This window comes from Nannobrachium achirus (assembly GCF_963921795.1).
Source record: "Nannobrachium achirus genome assembly, chromosome: 6".
Taxonomy (NCBI): domain Eukaryota; kingdom Metazoa; phylum Chordata; class Actinopteri; order Myctophiformes; family Myctophidae; genus Nannobrachium; species Nannobrachium achirus.
In genome coordinates, this window is record NC_137815.1 from 11,501,628 (window position 1) to 11,524,436 (window position 22,809).

The window sequence follows — 22,809 nt, forward strand, 5'->3', positions numbered from 1 at the left end:
TATGAACAAAATGCCTCAAATCATGAACACAGCGTGCAGTTTTCATGAAATTGGCACACACATCCCCACTTCCCAAAAGGACGATTGTTTCCTACTAGAGGTTCGCGGCCCTTCAGGCCGCTCACATCTAGAGTCCACGCCCGCTTCAGTTTTTTTTTTTTTTAAAAGTAAAAAAAAAAGAAAAGAAAAAAAAGAAAAAAAAATTAAAAAAAAAAAAAAGAAAAAGAAAAAAAAGAATTAAAAAGAAATAAATAAATACATAAAAAAAAAAAAAGATTGGGGGGGGGGGAACTATTGTGGCGGAACTATTGTGGCGGAACTATTGTGGCGCAGCGCACGTTTCCGGTCGGACATATTTGACCGCCGGACGCACTTCCGGTTAAGAACTCCGTGTGCCACGTGATCAGTCCTAGCCAAGTGGTGTATACGGATGTTACTGCGATTGAGGTGAAAGAGAAAAGTGGAAAGTTGTGAGCTAACTATTAGCTATTTGTGTGTGTGTGTGTGTGTGTGTGTGTGTGTGTGTGTGTGTGTGTGTGTGTGTGTGTGTGTGTGTGTTTTTCTGATATTTCATATTCTATCCTGATTGGCTAACATTGGGTTTCAGGATTGGTCCGTTTTGAACAAAATGCCTCAAATCATGAACGCAGCCTGTGATTTGCGTGGAATGTTGCGCACACATTCCCACTAGGCCAAGGAACAAATGCCACCCTTTTCACATTGCCTTATTATAGCGTCACCAGCAGGTCAACTTTTGCTAAACACATTTTTGGAACAAAATGCCTCAAATCATGCATGCAGCGTCTGAATGCCATGAAAGGCCCAAGAACACATGGCACCCTTTTCACATTGGCCTATTGTAGCGCCACCAGGAGGCCACAATAACCTACCTGACTTGGCGGAGAGCGCTGTTTCTAGTTGTTAAATGGAATTACTGATGCTGATGCAGTGAGATAACCCGACTCCGACCAGATGGCTGTGGAATTGAGTTCACAAGTTAAAGGACAACTCCACCCTAAATCACTTCTAGGCTCATTTCCTACTTATATTGATCCAAAAAGACTGTCCATGGGGTCTATTAGGCACAAATGCCCCTGTTGTCCATTTTCCCCTGCAGAACCAAGCAGCTCTCATAGCATAGAGTGGAGCTTATAAGCCTATCGCTTTTACACTATTTGTTGCGGTCAAAAGTGATTTATTTTTTCATGACTGTGTTACTAGTTGTCATTACAAACACATCCATGCCTTGATTGCACCACACAAGCCACCACAATGGCAAAAATCATGTTTTGGGGTGAGCATTCGGCACAACTGCCAATCAAAGTGACTGTATTGGCCAATCACAGTGTGTCTTTTCCGGGACTTGGCAAAACACATAAAAGCATAACATCTGTTTAGCAGAGTGTCATGACTTTTGTGGGACAACGATGGCATGGATGTGTTTGTAATGACAACTAGTAACACATTCATGAAAAATAAAAACTTTTAACCACAACAAATAGTGTAAAAGCGATAGGCTTATAGGCTCCACTCTATGCTATGAGAGCTGCAGGGTTCTGCTGGGGAAACTGGACAACATGGGCATTTGTGCCTAATAGACCCCATGGACAGTCTTTTTGGATCAATATAAGTAGGAAAATGAGCCTAGAAGTGATTTAGGGCGGAGTGCTTGTGAACTCAATACCACTGAGTGAGATTAGCATTGATTGATTGATTGAAGACTTTATTAGAAGTTTGCATAGGAAAAGGTACCGTTTCATGACGGTACAGTTCACTGGTACAAGGTCTACTAAAAGGAGATCCATGAAAAGACTAAGCTTATTTCCACAGGAAACCATTAAAGTATCTCATATAGTATAGCAGTGAGAGCAGAGAGGGAAGCACGCACATCTCCAAAAGATGTTTCAGGTGCTGAACCAAAAATACACACCATAGGAAGAAGGGAAGTCCGCACACTGTTCTGTAGCTCCAGCGACAATTTTATTGAGGAGAAACAACGTTTTGACCCCGGTGCGTCTTCATCAGGAGACGACCCACCAGGGTCGAAACGTTGTATCTTCTCAATAAAATTGTCGCACAACAGTGTGCGGACTTCCCCTCTTCCTATAAGATTAGCAGTGAGAACATCAATGAATGAATAAAAAACACATGTTCACACCTTTTTTAATCCCTTTTCAGAGCAGTGTCTGATCACCTCCAACCCCTACGACTTCCCCCTGATCAGCATGGGTGTGATCGTTGTGGCCAGCATCGATGACAAAGTGGAACTCGACGCTACTGATGTCAGTAAACATTTAGTTTACCGTTGAGTTGTAGCCTACACAATTCTAAAGGATGTTTGTTGATCTAATGCTTAATGTCAATCTCTTGAATACATCTCTGCTCGTTGACATCAGGACGCTATTGACATCCTGGGCTTCAGTCTCGATGAGAAACAGAGCATCTACAAGTTCACCGGCGCTGTGATGCACCATGGTGTCTTGACCTTCAAACAGAAGCAGCGCGAGGAACAGGCAGAACCAGACGGCACTGAGGGTGAGAGGAATGAAAATAATGCTGTAATGCTTTGTCACAAAGATTGTATTTAGTTATATTCTAAATGAACTAAGCCAGTGGTTCTCAACCCTTTTACACTAGAAGATCTGTCTCTATACCACTATAAAAACTGATATAAATACAGTTGTGTAGACCTACCCCATCCTATTCAGCTATGCACAGTTAACACAGGAGGCCAATATATTCCTTGAATTCATGGAGATTGTTTAGTTTAGTTTGTTGCATTCCTAAGCTAATAATTTGATGACCGGGTCCATATTTAGCTACTATACTCTGTGAACTTCCCATGCAAATTGCACAAGCCGCTGAGTCTATTGAAGTTGCAACAGCACTGCTGCAGAGACTCTGTTAGAAGGATGGCTATTGGGTTTACCTACTATTCTAGATTACTATCTCTTTGCAATTGACGTATTACCTTGTGTTTACCTTGCTTACTGTTAAAGCGTCTGATAAATACCTAAATTGCAAATTGTGTGAACATGTGTGAACCCTAACCCAGACAAGATTTGCTACCTTTTGGGCCTGAACTCAGCAGATATGCTTAAGGCATACTGCTACCCCAGAGTCAAAGTGGGAAATGAGTACGTCACTAAGGGACAAACTGTGCCACAGGTGAGTAACTTGACATTTTTGTATGTATGATATCTGATTTCATACGCACCTTACATTCTCAACGCAGCACAAGAACTCTAATGTATTTTTGCAGGATTAATCGGTAGTAGTATCTCTATAGTCATTAAACTAGTTATTATTTACTTTAGACTAGATTTGATATGATATATTACCTTGTGTTTTCCTTGCTTACTGTAAATTGGTCTGGATTAAGAGTGGCTAAATCTTTAATTCTACATTCTGAATTGTGTATTTCAATACCGCTACTAAATAACGTTCCTATTTCCTTAGGTCATGAACTCAGTTGGTGCCTTGGCCAAGTCCATCTATGAGAAGCTGTTCTTGTGGATGGTCATTAGGATCAACGAGCAGCTGAGCACACCAGCTCAGAGAAACTTCTACATTGGTGTGCTGGACATCGCTGGTTTTGAAATCTTTGATGTAAGAATTGACTTGTTTTAAGTGGGATACTCATTATTTTTTGTCACAAAGTTAGGGACTAACAGGCTAATGATATTTACACTTACAGTTCAACACCCTGGAGCAACTGTGCATCATGAGAAACTGCAACAGTTTTTCAACCACACAATGTTTGTTCTGGAGCAAGAGGAGTACATGAAGGAGGGAATTCCCTGGGATCTCGTTGACTTCGGCATGGACTTGGCTGTCTGCATTGAGCTAATTGAGAAGGTATACAATTATTATTATATTTGCATGTATTATCTTGGACTTGGCTATCTGCATTGAGCTCATTGAGAAGGTATCATTATTGCGACCATAGGTTGCAGTTTAGTATGTGAACGGTCACAGCTTGTCCATATGTATCTCTGTCTGTCTGTCACGCCTGACACTGTGGTGTTATGGGTTTGTCGCTCTGACAAATAACCCCCTTTGAAGGGAAAATACAGAAACGGCAACCACACTTGCAATTTCCCAAAATTAGTGTAGTGTACTATTGTTATCAGCTGAAGTTTACGGAGTAACATATAGCTTCATTGAGAAGGTAGACAATTATTTTGTGGTTTAATGAACATGATGTTAAAGTTATACTATGTAACTTTTTTTATAAAACAAATCTTAAAGTTGTCCTAACTATTAAATCGCTAAAGTTTTAGAACACCCACTCCGTTAATTTCAGCCCCTAAAGCCTTCTGTAAATATGTTTTCTATGATCCTGGCCGTTGTCTGGATTTCGCGGCAAAATTGCGGATCATACACACATGATACACTACCGGCCAATCACAGCGTGTCTTTCCATCTCTTCAGGAAGTAGCCTCCCTCAGCAACAGTGTTTACGATGGTGAAGCCTCTTACTCCCCAAATCCTGGTCAGAAAATTGCGTTCTACGTGGTTTGCGGCCCCGCTCCGGTGGTCCGCGGCGACACCGGGCGAAAAACGGACGAAAAAAGCAATACCGCTACTGACCACTAGTTTAGCAACTTACACAGTATAGCTTTAATATTGTTATGTTTTTGTCACTGGCATTACTTTTTTTTTCCTTTTTTTTTGTCTCTTTTGTCTCCTCTACAAAAGCCCTTGGGCATCTTCTCCATCCTTGAGGAGCAGTGCATGTTCCCGAAGGCTACGGACAAATCCTTCGCCGAGAAGTTGATTGACCAGCATCTTGGGAAGAACAAGGCCTTTGAGAAACCTAAACCAGGGAAAGGCAAAGGTGAAGCCCACTTCTCCCTGGTCCACTACGCTGGAACCGTGGACTACAGCATCACAGGCTGGCTGGAGAAGAACAAGGATCCACTAAATGAATCTGTCGTGCAGCTGTACACCAAGTCTTCAGTTAAACTGCTGGCAACATTGTATTGGTAGAGGAGCCTATCAATTTCCGTAATTTTGGAATGTTAATTTTTGGAGACATGTATATCTTCATTCTTGGGGTTCTCAGAATGCCAAAAAAACATGTCTCCAATTTTTCTTTTTGGGTTTAGCATGTGTAATTAGCATAATTATCCAATTAATCACCAAAAACAGGAAATGGCAATAACTTTGCTTCTAGGTAACTTATAAAGGTGATCTAAGAGACCAAGTCCATGTTTGTGAGGTCCAGAAATTCATCTGTTACCATTGTGAAGTCATAAAACCTTTCCTAATTAGCATAATTAGCATAAATGATGCAGAAATCAGGTGAAAATAAGCAAATTGCTGCATTTTTTTGTTTTAGTCAACTTTCAAAGCTTCTCACAGACTCTAAGATGTATGTTTACAAGTCCAGAAATTATTATCATCCTATAAATAATTCATGCAATAATTATGTAATAATCACACCGAATCAAGCTATATTTCTTTATATATCCCTCATATATAATAAAGAACAATATGAGAAATGGTCAGAGAATTATCAGATTATTTTTACTAATATTTACAAAAAGTTTGGAAAACACATTTAAATAGAAGAGTCTCCATCTTTGTCGTCGTCATCTTCAATCCCCAACAGATGTGCCTTGCTTACATTACAACACACCTATTCATCTGCCCCACACATGCACATCTCAGAGCAGTTCGAATTTTGAGATCGACAAGAACAATCCGACATGCACTGGGATTTCTTGCAGCCACATTTGATCAGTTGGGTAATGGTAGCTGGAGCTGGGGATCCCGTGTTGTGACTTGTACCAGTTGATCTCCCTCAGCCTTCCATCCATATTCATTTGCTGGTGGCATTTGTGGGTTAGGTACAAGTCTTGATACCATACCATTGCCTGGTAATGGGCACAGGTAATGGCTTTATGTAATGCTCCTTGTGTAGGTGGCAGCTTCTCAGCTTTTAATTGTTTCTTTGTGAACAAGATTTGTAGTTTTGTACTGGGCTCGCTCAGCTGGCAAACAAATGGTTCAATCTTTTTTTTTTCTGCGTCAGAACTGAGCTTTTTTGTAGTACCTAGAGTAGCAAATATGCAGATACCACCTCCACAGGACAATTCACCGTTTGTCAGCCTTCTGATTGGTCCCTGAGACTCCCTGACTGGCCAACCAGAAAAAACCATTCACTTTTTGCTATCGGGGGTGGAGTTTGTGCAGTGGAGAATGTTGTTTCAGGCTTTCAGCAACTGTCCGCAGTGCGGAGCACGACCTTCGTCCAGTACGGCCGCGGCAGTAGGGGGCGATCTCGCTCATCATAATGAATAAGCTTCAACAAACTAGTTCACATGGACCTTATCAATGTTCAACTAGTTACGATTGGGTACATATATTTTAAATGGGCAGAATTACGAAAAGCCAGCCTATTATGTGAGGAGAACAGATTATAGTTCTCCTCTTCCTACCCAAGATGCAATGCGCTTTCTTTTTCTATTTCTATTCTCTCTCTGATCCAGAGGATTAAACTAATTAACACATCGGGTGCCCACGACGTGGCTACACGCCAATCTCTTTGATGTCTCTGGAGGCCCAGCCGCAGTGCCCACGACGCGTTTGACGCGTTTTACTGTACTGTAGTTACTGTACATTGCTACCGCAATGAAGGGTCTACCACGGTGATCAACACCAACCATATGGGAAAAACACTACATTTCCCAAAATGCAGCGCGGTACACGTGACCAGCATGTGCAGTCCACATTCGCTCTGGTGCAGTCTCCCTGCAGCCAATCACAAGCTTATGTTCCTATGTATCTGACTCGTTTGTAATCTGGATACAAGTAACCTCGCCCACCAGGCTTTCAGAGAGAAAGGATACAAGTAACGGAGTCTCGGTGGAGATACACGTAACATGGCGGATTGCCGGATTCTTCTCCTAGTCTAACTTTTTCACCATGTTCAATGCGCGGTCCTTTCTACCTACCGTGACACAAACGCTGTGGCCCAGGTTTGATAAAAAGATGTCCTGACTGAAAGAAAACTTTATCGTAAAAATAAACAGGATATCCGTGGATTACATTTACTCAACGTATTACGGATACTACGACGCGAAGGTACGTAAATGACGCGTTGCCATGGGCACCAGCAAACACACACGCGTCTTACATCCGGGCATCCGATGTGTTAAAACATATATTTTCGGGGGAAAATTACTGTTTTGCTATGTAATTACTGTACCTTTTTCTTCCCTTTTTATTAATATCACGTAGATGTGTTTTTTTTGGTACTTTATATAGCTGTAATGAGGCTATGACGAAAAAAAAATCCCATCCACTTCCACTATAAAAGAATCTGCAATAGTGATTCTGTCCCACTGGGATTAAACAAATTAAAACATATATTTTCGGGGAAACCCCCTGTTTTGCAACGTAACTACTGTACCTTTGTCTTCCCTTTTTATTAATATCACCTAGATGTTTTTCCTTTGATACTATTGCAATAATGAGGCTATGAAAAAAAAAAATCCCATTCACTGCCACTATAAAAACAATCTGCCCAGGGTTAATGTCCCAGCATAGTAACAGGGCAGAATGGGGCGGGATTTGCAAAAGCCTGAATTGTTTAGGGCCTGCCAAGAGGTTAACTTTCCCTTGCCAGCGAAATGGCCTGTCTGGTCAGCTCCAGAGAAGGCATGGAACCGTGCAAGGCTGAAGTCCTCGTTTTACCCAGTGCCTGCACTACTGGCTCCAGTGAGATGATATATTTTTGTTTCCCTCACCGGTGATGAAATAGGTGTCCTTGCACAGCTGATGGTACTGTCGGATCGCAAGAACAAAGACATCAGTGTCCGGGGACTCAATGTAGAGCTGTGTTGCCCCTCTTTGGACAGCAGGCTGTGCAGGATTATCCTTGTGTCAGCCTCTTTCTGTGAGCTGTGGAGATGTTTTACATCGATAGTTTGAGTGGATATCTTGCCTTGATGTGATTATGAAAACGTTGGGTTTCCCCTGGAAGTGTTGGAGGGCTTTCTTAGCAAGATAGACAGTCAGCTCATCTTTGGTGTGGATACCTGACAAGAACTGTTTTTCTGACACCTTCCCTATCGGTGTGTTGTCTTCCACATGATAAGTGGTAGGGGGCTTGCCACCCTGGCGTCGCTTATGTGTGGCCTCCTTCAGTGAAGATGCAATATCATAGCGGTCAAATACTACATGGGTCTCACTATGTTCTCTGGTCTTCCTATCCAGTGTGGCTATGAAGTGGTCAGCCCACTGGGAACATAATCTTGAACCATGATGGCTTTCTCATTGCCTGTACCAATGCCATTCAATCTATGACAGTTACACTCTTAGCTGGCAGGGGACAACTGTCAGTGGCAGCACTCTGTGGTTGCGGTCACCAGTCCACTTCTCATTCTGCAGCTCCTCGAGAATGGTCATGAGCTTGCTCTTGTCTGTGTAGGGCCGAAGCTCACCAGTCACTCTGAAGAGAGCATGTGGTTTTGCAGTGAACTCGTGCTGGCCAATGGCTTCTTTGAGGTTGATCTCTGACCGTGATCGAGCAACAATCAGCATTCGAGCAAACAGAGACCGGTCATCCTTCAATTCACACCATTCTCGAGGAGCTGCAGAATGAGAAGAGGACTGATGACGTTGGTGTTGATCAGCAACCACAGAGTGCTGCCACTGACAGCTAAGAGTGACAGCTAACTGTCATAGATGGAATGGCATTGGTACAGGCAATGAATGGGAAAGCCATCATGGATCAAGATATGTTCCCAGTGGGCTGGACAGGGTAGGACAGGATAGGAGGCTGAGGGAGATCAACTGGTGCCTAGTCTAACCTAACGCGGACATTATTTGTTGGCTGGCGGATCTCACCGGGTCCTCCGGCGTCTCGAAATGACGTGGAGGGTGACATGACTCCTGCTGCTGTCCGCTTTGAGTAAATGAGGAAGTGATCCGCGGTGGAAAACAAGTGATAAATCATAGCGATTTTATAATTATAATGGATATGCCTAAACATTCAACAAACCAGTTCACATGAACAATACTGATGTAAAATAAGATATCTGAACGGCTACATTTATTTTATACAATTAAAATGTCATGAGCCAGCACAGTTATAGGGGGGTTTGCCCAGGCTTATTTTCCTTCCGATCGCCAAAATAAGCCTGGGTTTCCGAGGCTAACTGGTGCCAGTCACAACACAGGATCCTCCAGCTCCAGCCACCAAAACCCAACTGATCAAATGTGGCTGCAAGAAATCCCAGTGCATGTCACATTGTTCTTGTCGATCTCAAATTTTCAAATGCTCTGAGATGTGGTGGGGCAGATGAAGAGGTGTGTTGTAATGTAAGCAGGGCACATCTGTTGTGGATTGACGACGACGACGACGAAGATGGAGACCCTTCTATTTAAATGTGTTTACACAACTTTCTGTAAATATTAGTATAAACAATCTGATAATTCTGTGACCATTTCTCATATTGTTCTTTATTTTATATGAAGGATTTATAAAGAAATATAGCTATTTCTTGTTTCTGTGTGATTATTACATAATTATTACACAGACAAAAGGTTGCATGATTTATTTATAGGACTATAATAATTCCTTGACTTTTAAACATAGGCTTACATCTTAGATTCTGTGAGAAGTTGACTAAAACAAAAAAAATGCATCAATTTGCTTATTTTCACCTCATTTTTGCATAATGTATGCTAATTATGCTAATTAGGAAAGGTTTTATGACTTCACAATGGTTACAGATGAATTTCTGGACCTCACAAACATGGACTTAGACTCTTAGATCACCTTTATAAGTTACCTAGAAGTAGTTATTGCCATTTCCTGTTTTTGGCAATGAATTGGCTAATTATGCTAATTACACATGCTAAACCCAAAAAGAAAAATTGGAGACATGTTTTTTTGGCATTCTGAGAACCCCAAGAATGAAGATATACATGTCTCCAAAAATTAACATTCCAAAATTACGGCCAACAGAATCTGTATGATTGGCTCCCCCACTATATCCCCCACCTGAGCCTGAAGGTAAGTTTATTCATAGAATAAAATGTGTTCAGTTAAAATGCTGGGTGTACTGTATCCCCCACCTGAGCCTGAAGGTATGTTTATTCATAGAATATAGTGTGTTCTGGGACTGGGACACACAGAGCACAATTCCAACCTTTCCCTCTTGGCTGTATAAGAGCATCTACCAAGGTTGGGGCCTTTAACGTGCTGGGAACTAGAGTTAAGGCTGTTTAAACCCTGGCCAATAGGAACACAGAGAGGGGGGCGGTGGCAGAGCAATGGTGTTCGCAGGTCTCTGGTGTGGCTATTCTGAGTAATGGTGCACATGGCACGTCTGCATGTTACGTTTGTAATGCCCACCCAACCTCTAGGCAATTTTAACATATCTTCCACCTGGGCCTGAAGTTATTATTATATTAATATAGTATAAACACTCTGACAAGAAGGGAGACATTTGTATTGTGTTTAACTAATGATAACTCATGATTGTAACATATAAACAGATACTACAAAGAAAGGAGGCAAGAAGAAGGGAGGCTCTATGCAGACTGTGTCAAGTGCTTTCAGGGTAAGAATATATATTCATTATTATCAACATTATATTCCTGTAGGAATATTTATTCATTTCTTTTTCAACATTACCGGTATATTCTTGTAAGAATTAAGTATTATTATTATCAACATTATATCCATGTATGAAATAGGCAGGTCTATTCATGTTGGAATTAAACAATTTCTGTTATGAGCTTGTAGCTCTGCATTAAAATGGGGCTTAAAGTGGTTAATGTAGGCCTATATTAACCATTTGGAGAGTAACTAGTATCTAAAGCAGGGCTAAGCAACCTTTTTGAAATGAAGTGCCATGTTTTTATTTTCTAGATAGTCAGTGTGCCATGGTAACATACATTTTAATGAAACCCCATCAACAATGTTGACATATTTTGATTGGCAGGACATTGTTATAACCATAATCCATCCCCAGTCAGAGTTCAGAGTTTTAAAGAAGGTGGAATTTTGTGCAAGATGTAATTGGCTGTAAATTAGCTAACTTCATTTAATTGACCACGTTTAAAACAACATATATTTGTTTTTAAAATAGAAATCCTCTCTCTGACACTTCTTCCAGTGTGCCAGTGATCACCCTTTGGCACCCGTGCCTAAGGTTGCCTACCCCTGATCTAAAGAGTTCAAATAATTGTAGTTTAGGGGGAAAGTGCAATATTGTATGAATTTTTACTTATAATAAGTTTAATTGTCTCTTTAATGTCTCGACAGGCCAACTTGGCGTTGCTGATGACCAACTTGCATCGCACTCATCCTCACTTTGTGCGTTGCCTGATTCCCAACGAGTCCAAGTGTCCAGGTAAACAGAAAATAAACATTTAAACAGTGATAGTTATTTAACACAACTTTGGCCAGTGTGTACAGTAACTATTTTGTCCTGATAGTAATGAAGCAACATCTTTACAGGGCTGATGGAGAACTTCCTGGTCATCCACCAGTTGAGGTGTAACGGTGTCCTGGAGGGCATCAGGATCTGCAGAAAAGGCTTCCCCAGCAGAATCCCATACGCTGACTTCAAGCAGAGGTATTTATTATTCCTTAATTTTTTAGTTGCATTCATATTCATGCCAAATTACCCACTTTTACAAAAAGGGGACAGAGTACTTAGTAAGGGAAAGTTAGCCTATTGTTACATCAATCTGGGAACTAAATCTAAATCACTAGCTTTCTTCACAAATGTGTTCATAAAGGTGTCTACTATCACCTCTGAACTTTGTCAAACCCAACTCCCTTGACATACTTTGTGGGAACCAATCAAAGTTATTGGGTATCCCGAGGGCCTGGGATTAAAGGGGGGAAAAAAATGGCCACTATGAGCGTATGAGGTGTGTAATTTGGGTATTTTTGGGCTGCTGAATCCATTCCAACCATTCGTTTTCAATTAAATTGACTCCTTGGCCGTAAAATAGGCCACAACTACTTTTGTGTGTCCATGAGACATATAATATTGGCAATAAAAAAAAAGGTTGGAGTAGGGTTTGAATTCATAAAAACTATTCAAGATCAGGTGGGTAATCACACATGACACACAGAATAACATGATACAATCTGACAAGGAACACTCAAACACAGGGTTTAAAACGTAGGGACTAACAGCACACATTAGGCCTTTTTTGTGGCCAAGGAGTCATTTTTACTGATAACTAATGGTTGGAATGGATTCAGCAGCCCAACAATAACCTAATTACACACTTCATGCGTTCATATTGGACATTCTTTTTCCCCCTTTAATCCCAGGCCCTGGGTATCCTGATACCCCCAACTTTGATTGGCTCCCACAAAGTATGTCAAGGGAGTTGGGTTTGACAAAGTTCAGAGGTGATAGTAGACACCTTTATGAACACATTTGTGAAGAAAGCTAGTGATTTAGATTTAGTTCCCAGATTGATGTAGCAATAGGCTAACTTTCCCTTACTAACTGAACGTCAGCGGAAAATGACCATGAACTTTTACAAATCAGGTACAAAGTACTGAATGCCAGCGCATGCCCTGAAGGCGCGTTCATGGATAACAAGAAAGCCTCTGAGAAGCTGCTTGGCTCCATTGACGTACCTCAAGATGAGTACAAGTTTGGACATACCAAGGTAAACATACTCCCAATCTGGTTTAACATTATCCAGAGAGGACTAAAAGTAGATTTTACGGTTGTTTAGTTACAGTGTTTGTGACATTGCATTCAGGTGTTCTTCAGGATGTTTAGTTACAGTGTTTGTGACATTGCATTCAGGTGTTCCTCAGGTTTAGTTCCAGTGTTTGTGAAATTGCATTCAGGTGTTCTTCAGGATGTATAGTTACAGTGTTTGTGACACTGCATTCAGGTGTTCCTCAGGTTTAGTTCCAGTGTTTGTGACATTGCATTCAGGTGTTCTTCAAAGCTGGTCTGCTGGGTGTCCTGGAGGAGATGCGAGATGAGAAGCTGGCTGCTCTGGTCACCATGACTCAGGCTCTCGCACGAGGTTACGTCATGAGGAAGGAGTATGTCAAGATGATGGTCAGGAGGTAAGACATCAATTCAATATTGAGAACAATGTGTAAGTAAACAATGCCATTGCTCAATAAAACAAATGTAAAGTGTCAATAAAATAGCAAACATTGCCAAGCAAGCTTTTGGTGACGGTGGCAAGGGGAAAAAACTCCCCTTAAATGGAGAAGAATACCAACAGCACGGGCGCACCAACATCTGCCGTTGTCTGGGAGAAGAAGCGTGGCCTAAGTGTTGGCACAAAGCGCTCAAAGTTTGTTGTACGCCCAGGGTCACATTGGCCTAGCTTTGCGGGGCGCTTAATGAAATTAACTTCCGCTCACTTCACACTAACTGTCTTCCACAGAGAGTCCATTTACACCATCCAGTTCAACCTGCGCTCATTCGTCAATGTGAAACATTGGCCATGGATGAAGGTCTACTACAAGATCAAGCCTCTCCTGCAGAGCGCTGAGACGGAACTGCAGAACATGAAAGAGAACTATGAGAAGATGCAGACTGACCTGGCCGCTGCCCAGGCCTCCAAGAAGTCCCTGGAGGAGAAGCTGGTCGCTGTAACGCAAGAGAAAAATAACCTTGCATCTGCAGCGGCATCAGTAAGTAGCTACACTTGAAAAGGAAATGTTGTTAAAAAGTCATATTGTATAATCAAACTACCTTAAAATCTTTTAACTAATGTAGATGTGCATTAGACCATGGCAGAGAATGCCTGGATGGTCAAACGGCGGTTCGACCGTGCTACTCACCCACCCACTAGTATATTCTTTTGGAGGAGGTTGATAGCCTCCACTACTATATATCCTTCTGGAGAAGGTTGTCCTCACCTCCGCCACCGTCTCCGTACTGTCCCAGCTCTAACAAAGATAGAGCCTGCCTTTTTCACCAACTTGTTCAGTCTGTTAATGTCGCTTGTGTTATTGTACCTCCCCAAGGAAGCAGCTGCAAAACAAATCTCATATATCTCTAACCAGAACAAACACTGACATGTTCCCTCCATTATCCTTTCCATTGACAACCAGGGTGACGAGGCTCTGAACGATGCTGAGGAGAGATGTGAGGGTCTTATTAAAAGTAAGATCCAGTTGGAGGCCAAGCTCAAAGAGACCACAGAGAGACTGGAGGACGAGGAGGAAATGAACGCTGAGCTGACCGCCAAGAAGAGGAAGCTGGAGGATGAATGCTCTGAGCTCAAGAAGGACATCGATGACCTGGAGCTGACCTTGGCCAAAGTGGAGAAGGAGAAACACGCCACTGAAAACAAGGTTCAACATTATACACTCTAGCTGTAAAATTATGGAGCAACAATGATCCATTCATGATTATACACTCTAGCCGTCTTATCAAGTTATAGAACTATAATGATCCATTCCTTCATGTTAATTAGGTGAAGAACCTGACCGAGGAGATGGCCTCTCAGGATGAAGGTCTTGCTAAGCTGACCAAGGAGAAGAAGGCCCTCCAAGAGGCCCACCAGCAGACCCTGGATGACCTGCAGGCAGAGGAAGACAAAGTCAACACTCTGACCAAGGCCAAGACCAAGCTGGAGCAGCAAGTTGACGATGTGAGTTTTACCAAAGTCAAGCACGTGTTTTGAATACATTATCTTTATTGTTTCACTGAATGATGATGTGCAAATCGTCTATCATTGTGCAGCTGGAGGGTTCTCTGGAGCAAGAGAAGAAGCTCCGCATGGACCTGGAGAGAGCCAAGAGAAAGCTGGAGGGTGATCTGAAACTGGCACAGGAATCCATAATGGACCTGGAGAATGACAAGCAGCAGTCTGACGAGAATATAAAGAAGTAATGTGGACCACAATATGAATAATTATTAATGATAACCAGTAAGACACCCTAAGGGAGAGAAGGCGAGGTCACACGTGCACATGGGCACGTGCACATGGGTGTGTGCACATGTGCGCTTTGGCATGTATACTCTTCTGCTGAGCTGGTCGAGTCATCACTGTGATGTCAGAACAGGTCAGCTATATCCATATATGGAGTCCCTGAGGTCAGATTTAGAGGTATTGCTGATCCAGTCATCTCCATGTATGGATATCCAGGGTTCTGATGAGGTCAGTGTGGTGATTCATATATGAAGATCCAGGTGATGATAGTCGTCTTGACAGTTAATGTGATGTCAGAACATCTTTGAGGTGTTACTGATGGACGGACAGTCTGACTGACGGACAGGATGTGCTGGTTTTCATAGTAAACTGCAAACTATGGTTGCAATAATATCAACTGCCATGGAGAAAAACTAGCACTAAAATATGACGTACTGTATTCCACAGGAAGGACTTTGAAATTGCCCAGCTTCTGAGTAAGATTGAGGATGAGCAGTCTCTGGGTGCCCAGCTGCAGAAGAAGATCAAAGAACTCCAGGTATTTCCCCCCCTGTAATTAATTAATAACAATAAGTAAGCGTGAATTCTCATTTTCAGGTGTAAATCTAACATCATTCATTTGAAAGGCTCGTATTGAAGAGCTGGAGGAGGAGATCGAGGCTGAGCGCGCCGCTCGTGCCAAGGTGGAGAAGCAGAGAGCTGACCTCTCCAGGGAACTGGAGGAGATCAGCGAGAGGCTGGAGGAGGCCGGCGGAGCCACCGCCTCTCAGATCGAGATGAACAAGAAGCGTGAGGCTGAGTTCCAGAAGCTGCGTCGTGACCTTGAGGAGTCCACCCTGCAGCACGAGGCCACCGCCTCCGCTCTCCGTAAGAAGCAGGCCGACAGCGTGGCTGAATTGGGCGAGCAGATCGACAACCTCCAGAGAGTCAAGCAGAAACTTGAGAAGGAGAAAAGCGAGTACAAGATGGAGATCGATGACCTGTCCAGCAACATGGAGGCTGTCGCTAAGGCAAAGGTAGAAGAGAATGCTTGTGTGTAATTCTTGTCAAAATGGGGGGGGGGGGGGGACGAGGGTTTACATTGCAGGTTACTTCAGTGATTGAATATGTCCAATGTTATTCAACAGGGAAATCTTGAGAAGATGTGCCGCACTCTTGAGGACCAACTCAGTGAAATAAAGACGAAGAGTGACGAGAACGTTCGCCAGTTAAATGACGTCGGTGCTCAGAAAGCGAGACTGTTGACTGAAAATGGTAAATGTTCACTGTAAAGTCTACTAGTCAACATCAGTTTTCAATGGTACTTGAGCAAATTCCATAATTAGAGATTTAATCGGCAGTTATCCCAGGAATTTAAGAAATGTGTATTCAACAAAGATTATGTAAATGTTTGGAACTAATATTCAAAATGTCTCACTAGGTGAGTTTGGTCGTCAACTTGAGGAGAAAGAAGCTCTGGTCTCTCAGCTCACCAGAGGCAAGCAGGCCTTCGTCCAACAGATTGAGGAGTTGAAGAGACACGTTGAAGAGGAGGTTAAGGTAAGGAACAGGCGTTTTTTCACTTTTTCTTACGAATAGGCCTCATAACATCTTTCTGTAATTGTATGCAGCTGACATTATTTTGGCATTTTTCTTTTGACAGGCAAAGAATGCCCTTGCCCACGCTGTGCAATCAGCTCGCCATGACTGTGACCTCCTGAGGGAGCAGTTTGAGGAGGAACAGGAAGCTAAGGCAGAACTCCAGAGAGGAATGTCCAAGGCCAACGGTGAGGTGTCTCAGTGGAGGGCCAAGTATGAGACTGATGCTGTCCAACGCAGGAGGAGCTGGAGGAAGCTAAGTAAGTCAGCAGTGTTTTTACAATCATCAGGTACCGCTCACTATAAAAAATATTGCTCATGATAACTTGATTCCATTCTACAGGAAGAAGTTGGCCCAGCGTCTTCAGGAGGCCGAGGAGCAAATCGAGGCTGTGAATTCCAAGTGTGCCTCTCTGGAGAAGACCAAGCAGAGACTCCAGGGTGAAGTGGAAGACCTCATGATTGATGTGGAGAGGGCCAACGGTTTGGCCGCCAACCTCGACAAGAAACAGAGGAACTTCGATAAGGTGCGTCGACATACATTATTTTAAAACAAAATAATTTTGTCCTTGTTAAAGTGGGGTAAATTACGCATTCTATTACAAATGCTGTGCATAGCCTTAAAGTGGGGCAAACTAGGTATGCCACGAATCACTCGACTCGCAATCCGATTCTCTTTCATAAATCGTGACATGCCTATAAATGACACATTTCATTACAAATGCTGCGCAGGTCCTGGCAGATTGGAAGCAGAAGTTTGAAGAGGGTCAGGCCGAACTGGAGGGAGCTCAGAAAGAGGCTCGTTCTCTCAGCACTGAGTTGTTCAAGATGAAGAACTCTTACGAGGAGTCTCTGGACCAACTGGAGACCATGAAGCGTGAGAACAAGAACCTGCAACGTAAGTCTTCTCTACAGCACATTTAATAACAGCAAAAAATAATACATAAATAAATAGAATAATACATTAAATGTTCAAGATCAATTGTGGATCAGGCTGCAACATTATTCAAATGCAAATACAAAATAGTTGCTGATTGGAAAGATCCTCATTCATTATTTTCAATCAACTGCAGAGGAGATCTCAGACCTGACTGAACAGATTGGTGAGACTGGAAAGAGCATCCATGAGCTGGAGAAATCCAAGAAACAGGTGGAGACAGAGAAGTCAGAGATCCAGACAGCCTTGGAGGAAGCTGAGGTAAAACTAGATGTCTATATCTTAGATTGCTTTCAATACATTTTATATTCAAACAGTGTAGCAGTATATGATGGATGTTACATTAAAAGGTCCTACAACCATTTGCTTCTGTATTACATTCCAGGGTACTCTGGAGTACGAGGAGTCCAAGATTCTTCGTGTCCAGCTGGAGCTCAACCAGATCAAGGGCGAGGTGGACAGGAAGCTGGCGGAGAAGGACGAGGACATGGAGCAGATCAAGAGGAACAGCCAGAGGGTGATTGACTCCATGCAGAGCACTCTGGACGCTGAGGTCAGGAGCAGGAACGATGCCCTGAGGATCAAGAAGAAGATGGAGGGAGACCTGAACGAGATGGAGGTTCAACTGAGCCACGCCAACTGCCAGGCTGCTGAGGCCCAGAAGCAGCTGAGGAACGTCCATGGACAGCTCAAGGTGCAAAATACATAGTAGTTAAACAGTAGACAATATACTCATATTCAAACAATGGAACTGCTCTGAATTACAGTAATGTTCTGATGTTTCTCTTTAATGCGACCACCTCGAATGTGATTTATTTTAGGATGCCCAACTGCACCTTGATGATGCTGTCAGAGGACAGGAGGACGTGAAGGAACAGGCTGCCATGGTGGAGCGTAGGAACGGCCTCATGGTGTCTGAGATCGAGGAGCTGAGAGTGGCTCTGGAACAGACAGAGAGAGGCCGCAAAGCAGCCGAGCAGGAACTGGTGGATGCCACTGAGCGCGCTGGCCTGTTGCACTCCCAGGTAAGTCCATGGAAAAACTCTCAACATATTTAACTCCTTTGTCCTGAACATTGTTCTGTCTGCCTCTAACTCTCACATGCCTGAGATAATCATGTCGTTAGTCGCGTCGAATGGCCTTATTTATTTTCAGTTTAACATACATACAGTATCATGCATACTTCCTAAACTCAACCTTTGTTTTAGAACACAAGCCTTTTGAACACCAAGAAGAAGCTTGAGTCTGACCTGATCCAGGTCCAAGGCGAAGTGGACGACAGCGTTTCAGAAGCAAGGAATGCTGAGGAGAAGGCCAAGAAGGCCATCACTGATGTAAGTTAAGATGATCTCCACGGCGAGTGTGGAGTGTTGCGGGACAACAAAGTATATTTGATCTTACACAAAAACTACTTTCCAGGCTGCTATGATGGCCGAGGAGCTGAAGAAGGAACAGGACACCAGCTCTCACCTGGAGAGGATGAAGAAGAACCTGGAGGTCTCTGTCAAGGACCTGCAGCACTGTCTGGACGAGGCTGAGAACCTGGCCATGAAGGGAGGCAAGAAGCAGCTCCAGAAACTGGAGGGCAGGGTAAGGTGTATGGTTTACTTCAACACAGCAAACCTGTATAGTCAATGAATTAAGAAGAAATCGTTTGATAATAATGTGCTATTCAATAAACCCTTTTGCAAATCCCGCCCCATTCTGCCCTGTTACTATGATAGGACATTTGACCCTGGGCAGATTGTTTTTATAGTGGCAGTGAATGGGATTTTTTTCCCCTTCATAGCCTCATTACAGCTATATAAAGTACCAAAGGAAAAACATCTAGGTGATATTAATAAAAAGGGAAGACAAAGGTACAATAGTTACATTGCAAAACAGGGGGTTTACCCGAAAATATATGTTTTAATTTGTTTAATCCCAGTGGGACAGAATCCTCTTTGCAGATTCTTTTATAGTGGTAGTGGATGGGATTTTTTTTCCCTTCATAGCCTCATTACAGCTATATAAAGTACCACAAAAAACACATCTACGTGATATTAATAAAAAGGGAAGAAAAAGGTACAGTAATTACATAGCAAAACAGTAGTTTTCCCCCCGAAAATAAATGTTTTAATTAGTTTAATCCTCTGGATCAGAAAGAGAATAGACCGCGCATTGCATCCTGGGTAGGAAGAGGACAGAACTATAATCCTAACCTCACATAATAGGCTGGCTTTTCGTAATTCTGCCCATTTAAAATATATGTACCCAATCGTGACTCTTAGACCATTGATATGGTCCATGTGAACTAGTTTGTTGAAGCTTATTCATTATGATGAGCGAGATCACGGCCGAGATCGCGGCCGTACTGGGCGATCGCCGTGTCGCGCACTGCGGACAGTTTTGAAAGCCACATTTAACATTCTCCACTGCACAAACTCCACCCCCGATAGCAAAAAGTGAATGTTTTTTTCTGGTTGGCCAGTCAGGGAGTCTCAGGGACCAATCAGAAGGCTGACAAACGGTCTATTGTGAAGGTGCGTGAACTGGAGGCAGAGGTTGATAATGCACAGAGATCCGGAGGAGATGCTATCAAAGGTGTCCGCAAATACGAGAGGAGGGTGAAGGAGCTGACATACCAGGTACTGTACAGTATATCATGTTCACTTCAATGACCATCATGCCTCTGACAAAACGAATAGATTGCATGAACAACTGATGTTATGAATTCATTCACTCTGACTTCAGACTGAAGAGGACAAGAAGAACATGGCCAAGCTTCAGGATCTGGTGGACAAGCTGCAGATGAAAGTGAAGGGCTACAAGAGGCAGGCGGAGGAAGCGGTAAGACAATATACATCTTTAGTTGTGGTCACCCTGGGCATAGTGGTGTAGCCATAGTTTAACTAATGGAATAACTAAAGGAATAATAGGAATAATGAGAACTTCATGTGGTCCCAAAATATCACATTTTAGGAGGAGGCAGCCAACACTCACCTGTCCAAGTGCAGAAAGGTTCAGCATGAAGAGGAGGCTGAGGAGCGCGCTGACATCGCTGAATCCCAGGTCAACAAGATGAGAGCTAAGAGTCGTGACTCCAAGGTAAATACCTGTTCAATATGAAGGTTCATTAATGATGATTATCCTAACTTAACATTTAACTGAAGACTCTCTAATTGTATATTCCTATCTTTACAGGGAAAAGAAGCTGCTGAATAAGATCTCCAATTCAAGTCACCTTAAAGAGTCATAAAATATGACCCATTGTATTCAAAAAGTCATAAAATATGACCCATTGTATTCAAAAAGTCATAAAATATGACCCATTGTATTCAAAAAGTCATAAAATGTGACCCATTGTATTCAATAAAGGTGGCAACAAAAGAATGATCGTTCTTGTATTCATTACTTCTTCAATCACTTTTTAATGTCAGGTTTGTCAGAGTATTCTGGTTCCAACTCACATGCCCACTACTATTTTGTAAAGACATTGCAATCTTTATTGTCCCCACAGGGATACTTCACAGTCCATTCAACAGAATAGCCTATATTTTCACTAAATGATACTGTTCTAACCATGACATTTATTGAGTGGTGGTCTCACCACTCCTGTGATTCGCTTTCACGATGTTACTGGCTGGCCGTGTATGTCTGTCGCCTGCAGTGTATGTCTGTCGCCTGCCAATCTGCCATACCTCTCCTGACCAGGAGAGGGACACACAGACCACAAACACACACACGTTAAAGGAGGGGCGCTATTGAGCAGGCAGACTCAACACACTCTCACACACACACACACACACACACACACACACACACACACACACACACACACACACACACACACACACACACACACACACACCCCAACAACCTTGCAATACATGTATTTGACTCTTTTTATTTGACCACCACTCAGTTCACAAGGTGTGATTTTTTAGAATGCCAACGAGATGCTGAATCTTACAATAAAACTGGGATTAGTGTGTCAGGGAGATATGCATATTTCTCTCTCAAATAAACATCTGGTGTAGTCTGTAGTCTGATTTAAGAATTAAGAACATGAAATAGTATGCAAATAGTTGATAAACAAATTGTCATCTAATAGTTTCTAGCCTATATTTTTACAAAAAAAAAAGAAAGCGACACGGTTCCGGCTTAGAGGCCCCCTGGGTTCATGGGCCCCTGTGCCGAGGTCCAGTTGTAATGTCCAGTGTAATCTTCCCTGAATAGAGCCCATAAGTCCACTCAGCCAAGTCCGCAACCTTGGTGTCATCCTGGAACCCACTCTCTCGTTCCCTTTTCCACCGTCCCACCCTATCACACACTGCTGCTGAGTGACTGAGACACCAGTGGTGCTAAAAGACCTCCGTAAATGTTATAATTTGTGCTGGTATCACTTTTTAGTTATTCTACATAACACCACTGGTCTTTGATTGATTTAAGACTTTATTAGAAGTTTGCATAGGAAAAGGTACAGTTTCATGACGGTACAGTTCACAGGTACAAGGTCTACTAAAAGGAGATCCATGAAAAGACTAAGCTTATTTCCACAGGAAACCATTTAAGTATCTCATATAACATTGAATGACAGACGAATAGAACACAGTAGGTCTACTATGCAGTAGATATGTAAAGAAAAAAAAATGATAGAACAAAAAAAGAAAACAGTAAGTCTAAACAAACAGAAAGTATATACAAAGAAGGGGCAGGGGAGGGTAGGGTTGGGCTAGGTTAGTTTTTTTGCTGCTGCCTGTAAGTGGTTTTTCAGGGCTTTTTCTGCTCCTATGTTCTACCATTAAGCACTGCTGCTCTCCATCGTCCTCTATAGGCCACACCATAACCATATCAATATTTATATATATAAATATATATAAAAACACAATTGATGATTTCAACGGCAAAAATTAGAGCACATCCAGCACTAAAGAATGAGACCCTTTTTTCCCGATTTTGAGCCAAAGAATTGGGGGAGCAAGCCTCAGCAAAACTATAACTTAAAATATCTAAAGAATTATACCAGCACAAATTCTAAAATTCACGGCACAATTCAGCACAAATTCAGCACTAAATAATTATACCATTTTATATATGTTTTCATCATATGGGGTGCCAACTTCACGGAGGTTGGGAAAAGTTACAAGAAAAAGTCTGGAAATTCTAAAGTATTGGCATCAAAATGTACTTACAGCAGGGGTCTTCAAAGTTTTCAGGCCAAGGACCCCTTAGTTGAGAGAGAGATGAAGTAGGGACCCCCACAACCTTTTCATAGATTCCATATAGTTTCATTGTTTGACAGCGCAATCGTCAGTGTATTTTGGATTCATGTCAATTTGTGTTATCAGATATTTAACCACTTGAGCCGTCATTACCTAATAAACTTGACCTTTTACTCTGTACTTAGTCTG

General features: G+C 42.4%; 1 pseudogene across 1 annotated transcript in view; it reads left to right on the forward strand.

The window, feature by feature from the left end:
- The window catches only part of LOC308286813 (myosin heavy chain, fast skeletal muscle-like), a 29,355-nt pseudogene extending 8,735 nt beyond the window's left edge, over positions 1–20,620 (forward strand). The window contains exons 9-39 of the transcript in view: positions 2,179–2,282; positions 2,397–2,535; positions 3,056–3,168; positions 3,460–3,609; positions 3,698–3,858; positions 4,702–5,010; positions 10,516–10,580; positions 11,288–11,375; positions 11,483–11,600; positions 12,537–12,660; positions 12,939–13,075; positions 13,405–13,654; positions 14,078–14,320; positions 14,443–14,619; positions 14,712–14,857; positions 15,349–15,439; positions 15,528–15,917; positions 16,029–16,155; positions 16,322–16,440; positions 16,544–16,739; positions 16,823–17,006; positions 17,212–17,377; positions 17,553–17,677; positions 17,802–18,110; positions 18,238–18,441; positions 18,625–18,750; positions 18,836–19,006; positions 19,939–20,043; positions 20,150–20,245; positions 20,378–20,503; positions 20,600–20,620. The product of the transcript in view is annotated as a myosin heavy chain, fast skeletal muscle-like (transcript). The remainder of the gene's footprint in view (positions 1–2,178; positions 2,283–2,396; positions 2,536–3,055; positions 3,169–3,459; positions 3,610–3,697; positions 3,859–4,701; positions 5,011–10,515; positions 10,581–11,287; positions 11,376–11,482; positions 11,601–12,536; positions 12,661–12,938; positions 13,076–13,404; positions 13,655–14,077; positions 14,321–14,442; positions 14,620–14,711; positions 14,858–15,348; positions 15,440–15,527; positions 15,918–16,028; positions 16,156–16,321; positions 16,441–16,543; positions 16,740–16,822; positions 17,007–17,211; positions 17,378–17,552; positions 17,678–17,801; positions 18,111–18,237; positions 18,442–18,624; positions 18,751–18,835; positions 19,007–19,938; positions 20,044–20,149; positions 20,246–20,377; positions 20,504–20,599) is intronic.
- Positions 20,621–22,809: the final 2,189 nt, after the last annotated feature.